Source organism: Magnolia sinica, chromosome 8, assembly GCF_029962835.1.
Source record: "Magnolia sinica isolate HGM2019 chromosome 8, MsV1, whole genome shotgun sequence".
Taxonomy (NCBI): domain Eukaryota; kingdom Viridiplantae; phylum Streptophyta; class Magnoliopsida; order Magnoliales; family Magnoliaceae; genus Magnolia; species Magnolia sinica.
This window is the reverse complement of record NC_080580.1, coordinates 65,273,052-65,278,510: the sequence shown is the minus strand read 5'-3', so window position 1 is coordinate 65,278,510 and position 5,459 is coordinate 65,273,052. Positions and strand designations below refer to the sequence as shown.

The window sequence follows — 5,459 nt, the reverse complement described above, 5'->3', positions numbered from 1 at the left end:
CATGGGAGCCATGTTGGATTAAAGTTAGGGTTTCAGTTCATTCTGGGAATTGGAACGCATTTGTATTATTTGGCACATTCCCACTAGACAACAGAAACATAGATCCCATATCAGAAACTTCTGGTGATTGGAAATCATAATCCTTCTGGATTTTGTCAACACAAACAGGCCCTTCTATAGCCATCTATCTAGATCAATTGTAATTGGGAGTTGGAATTGTACATAATCTATTTATATATTATAAAATGAATGAGATTCGATGCGTTTATTTTAAATGGACCACTGACTTTTACTCCGTACATCTTAGGATTTGGTTGAGCATGCTATGCAGGAAATGGGCCACGCTTTAGTAGTACTGGTACCAAGGTGATAGCGTTTTGCTGATTGTTGCCCTCTGTTTTCACTCTGTATTTGAGGGCATTACAATTGGAGTTGCAGGTAAGATGAGATACATGCATAAAGATGCAATTGCCTTGCAAAACATCTGTTTAGAGATGAAACCCCTGCATCAATCTGAAATGAGGGTTTTGAGCCCTGTTTGGATACCACCTGCAATTGCCGGTTTGGTAGTCACCTATGATTTAGGTGACAAATTGACTAGACCCCAAAACCCAAATATATTTAGATATCTTTGTAGAGCTTTTATACAGTTTTGACATAAGTGCAAACTCTCCCTAGAAAATGTACTAGAAATTACAAAAAAAGGGCTAACTTATCAAAAAGCAAGACCCATGGAGGAAGCAAATGAAAATGGGTCTAGACTAATGTGATAGTCCATGACAATTTATAAAATGGTGGTGAATCTTTGATTGTAGACATGGGATAGTCGTTCTGCAATCCAGACCCTCCAAATTGATGACCTAATTGTCGATGGGGCATAACCCAAATATGAAATTGAGAAGACAGTTGAGACCATCTGATTTTTTCCTTAGAATTGGACCATCCATTTGATAGCCATCGATTGGATGGTTTGGATTGTTTGGTCAGTCTGATTTTAGAGACTGATGCTCCATTTTAGGATTACTTGATAACCACCATTTTAAATATGGTAGTGATTCTTCACCTTAATCATGGCTTTTGTTATGTGGGGTCTTGGGTAATGATAGTAATTGGAAAAAGAGCAGCACATATTATGTTTTGACCTCTTACCTGCAACCTTTGCTACTGTGGACTGGAGCAATACTCATTTGTAGGTATTATTGATTTTTAACATTACCTTGTTGCTTTGTTATCATTCCCACTCTACAACATGGGGTTGGTCATGGCACCTGTTAACTACTGGTATGGGGCTTTCATGCAGGGTGCTAGATCTAGTAACTCTACCATCAGAGGCAAGCCAAGCTGTTAAGCAACGACTTATGAATTTTGTAAGATCATTATCAACTGTGATGGCCTTTGCATATTGTCTATCAAGGTGAGTGTGTTTGCTGTCACTTGCCTTAAGAAACAGTTTGATGAGGTTGCTGGTCCGGTGATAATCTAGTTTTCTACTGAACAGTGACAATCTAGTTTTTTTCTTGACATTGATTTCAAATCATATCTATCATTGTTTTTGGCTTGCAAAGTTCTTTTATTCATATACTATTCTGATATATGAAGTGGTTGTTTATTTCCGTCGACCGTACAACTAGACCAGGCCGACATTGATATCTGCACTGATTGTTGGGTCTTGCAGGTTGTTGAGACGGCGGTCGCTTTACAGGAGGCTAGATGTTTCACAGTCATTCTGGAATGTTTGCCTGCACTTGTAGCTGCAGCTGCAACCTCAGGAAGGCATTGGAGCTGGCCCTTTCTGTAGCGGCCAGGTTAGTTGATTTTTAGCCTTTCTGCTATAATAATACCATCATGAAGGCATCTTTGTTTCTTTTCTTTTCTTCCTTTTACTGTTGGAAGAAAGTGGATTCATTTGTTACTCTGGCGAAGCATGATACTCCATACACTTGCACATAAAAATTGTTCACGTGACATGTACCTCAAATTAGACTGTCCAAATAGTGGGAATGTTTGATCAATATATCCTGACCACAAATTAATTCCTCTTTGTGGAATTCAAAATTTAAAATGCTGGGATCTATGGTTAACAGGTTGCCATTGGATTTCCATAGACCTTGTTTTTATTTATTGTTGTTAATAGTGCTGCTGCTACTAATATATTATTTCTTTATTCAGTTGACTCAGCCTAGTCAAGGTCATGCAGGCACAACGAAAATGTTAGCCATTTGTTGCAACTAGAGGTGGTGCAGTGATACGGCCAATCAATTGGTAATGGCTTAACGATGTAGTAGTTTGGCTGGCTTTTCACAGTATTTCCAGCCCTGCAACTTAAGCTACATTTGGTTGATATTTCACACCAAATTAGATTGATTAATCATGAAATATCATGATATTTGGTGCAACCACACACACCCTAATTCTAGTTCTCCATCAAGTCACTATAGATGGGTTTGAGATGCACCTTTCTGTCTCACAGGGTTATGGTTCAATCATCAAGGGATACATCTTCGATGGTGTTCTTTTGGGGCCGACAAGAGGATTGGCATCCCTTGGAAGGTACCTGATGCCTTTGCAGAAACCCTTGACCTTCTCAATGTCTTAATAAAGATTGTTTAACGGTTTAGGTCTGAGGAAAGGCAACTCCTTTGGATGTCAATTTTCCCTATTTTTCCACATCTGGCGACCTCATTTCAATATGGTGGTCTAAATACCTGTTTATGACTAGCGGAGATATGATTCGGCTGAATAATGTATCCTAAGCAATTTTGTCTTTCATTCAAGTGCTAACGGGGGCCACATTAACTCCCAAGCTACTTGTGAATCTAATGGCACTGATCATTTGGCTGCTGTCTTGTGTTGTAGTACAACTGACAATCTTTATCTAGTAGATGTAATGTGATTTTTCTTTTTTACAAGATTTCAATTGTAGCATTTAGAGGCAAGGAAAGACGACAAGTTTTGAGGGATTCCTTTCGGCATTCAAGTAGAACTGATAATCTCTATCTTGTAGTTCTACGTTGGATTAACAATGAGGATTATGGGGGAGTCATAGTTCATGAAGATGCAATGTGAATCGTTTATACAAGATTAAATCAGCAATTATGATATTTGCGAGTTCTCTGCATTTTTATTTTGGTCTGCCGATACTTCTTCTCTGTCAACTGCCTGAAGAACGGAAGCTAGACTTGCTAAAGAACCTTGCGGAATATTCACCTTATACAACACCACAGGATTCACGCTAGCTGCTTCCATCTATTGTTCGACTGTTAAAGGTACATATTTGCACACAGTCTAGATTGTGGTACCTCTTCTAAAATCTCTCATCACGAATGTGCATGTTATAATCTGCCCTTGCTCGTGCACATGCAAGGGTACTTTTCATAGGAAGGTCCTTATGTAGTAGTGGAACTTAGATTTCCTTATGATTTTTGGTTTTGACTATGTGCTGTATAGAGAAAAAGGTCCTTTGTTGTGCATCTGTTCCCCCTAGTCTGGTGACATTTGGCTTGGTTGCTAGAAGAAGTTGCAGTGCAACCTTAGTTCTTCCATTTGTCTGGTTTAAAATGTTCCACCAGTAAGGAGCACGTATTTGTGCTCTTCTGATATGTTCCTGATTTTTGTCTTCTATTGGAATTTCCACAGATAAGGCAATAAGGATCTCCGTTCTTAACAGAGCTAAGGCAGAGATTGCTGCTTCCTTAGGTTGAGGCTGCATTGGCTGGGACTCCATACAACGTGCCCGTAATAAACTCCCTTGTGCTTTACGTAGGAATGTAGGTAACTTCTTTTGCGCCATTGGTTAGGCAGGTTAGGCAAGTTAGGTAGGATTTCTTGGCAATCACATGCTTTGTTGCTGTTTGTTTCCTTGCTCTGTTGTTTTTAGGCTTTGCCGTTTGGTTTTTTAGCAATTGTGCTCTAAGGTTTGGCTAATTTTTCAATTCAAGCTAAAATTAACTACCTTTATTGAATCTCTGATCACTTCCTTGTCAAAGGTTTCTCAACCCTTGGAGTGGAGAACTACAACAGGCACTTGCATTCTTTTAACATCCAGGTCCATCTATAAAATGAGATTCATAGTTGATTGATCCATTGTATGGAAATCGATTAGGTGGTGGCCTTAGATTCAAGTACTCTAGACTCTGTTGCATCTGCTTTCGTAACCATTGGTGGTACTTGAACTAGTACCCAAAGCAAACTAAATGGACATGAATTAAAAATATGAAATGATACTGAATTCACTTTAGTTGCACCACCACTATCAAATATCAACAGACATTCAAGACATTTGCTCTATATGGATCATGTGCACCTTGGGTAAATAACTTGGCATTTCATAGTGATTGATTGATTCTAAATTGTTTGGAATCTTATATGATTTGTGATATTTGGGATATTTTGATAAACATGATGCATAGGTGCAGTATATGCCTTTTGTTAATGTTTGGAGCAATCAATAGTTGTGAAGCTTGTTCCATTACATTAACTAGAATTCTTTGCTTTACTCCTATTTTCAGGAAATGGTGAAGGGTGGGAAGCTAATCTTCTCATTTGATGCAACAAAGAAAGCTTGCTTTGGAGTACTCCCACGATATGCAAAAGATGAGCTTCAAATTAGATGGTTTGAGCTCCCAAATTGCTTTATCTTCCATAATGGTGAGTTTTTTTTCCCCTTTAACAGACCAACAACAATGTCTCGGGAAACATTTCAAGCTTACTATGCCTAATGTGCATTTTGCATCATAATCCTATATGCCATATCAAGCAGGGTTAATTGGCCTAGGCACCAAGGGGTCCCAGATGTGTGTTTGTGTTTCTAGTCTTTTGTAGCATGCTCCCATTCTTCAATCTTGATCATTAGTGGGGAGACTTTTCTTTTTCACTCAATTACCAATTAACTTCAGTTTCTATAGTTATTTATATTCTTAGGTGGGAAGCGCCTAGTTGATCAATGCATTGAGGAGGGAGCTTCACACGTCATCTCTGCAAAGCTATAATTTAAAGCGTAGCTTATTTTGTAAATTTGATTTTGCAATGAAACATCTTCAAGCACATAATTTTCTTATGGTTTTATTTGCATTAATCTCTATTTTGATGGAATATAATAAACTTCTGTTAATTTATTTCCCTTGACCCTAAATTTCGTGTATTTATCAAGGTTTTAAATTGTTCTTAAAATTCTGTCCTAAAATCTGAATGTTGGCAACATTAATAGGCGTTTGAAAATGTTTCTAAAATTGTGCCTGAAATGTGACCGTTGGCACCAGAACGGTTTAAAACCGTTCCTAAAATTCTGTTTCTAAAAATTGAAACGGTACCCAAAACGGTTCTGAACTGTTCCTGTTTTTCTGCGACGCCTCATTTAGGAACGGTTTGAAACCGTTCCGGAGGCATTTAGGAACGGTTTTAAACCGTTCCTAAATGACGATTTTGGTGTAGTGAACAGTTGCAAATGTTTGGTGTGTTGT

The 5,459-nt window shown here is 38.3% G+C and overlaps 1 long non-coding RNA gene across 2 annotated transcripts; it reads left to right on the top strand.

The window, feature by feature from the left end:
• Window positions 1-482: 482 nt before the first annotated feature.
• Window positions 483-4,931, top strand: LOC131253383 (uncharacterized). 2 transcript variants are annotated; one of them, XR_009175133.1, is made up of 5 exons: window positions 483-1,193; window positions 1,301-1,414; window positions 1,676-1,805; window positions 3,637-3,771; window positions 4,509-4,931. It is a non-coding gene; the product is annotated as an uncharacterized LOC131253383 (long non-coding RNA). The 2 variants fall into 2 exon arrangements; XR_009175132.1 differs by lacking the exon at window positions 483-1,193 and having other exon boundaries at window positions 1,205-1,414.
• Window positions 4,932-5,459: the final 528 nt, after the last annotated feature.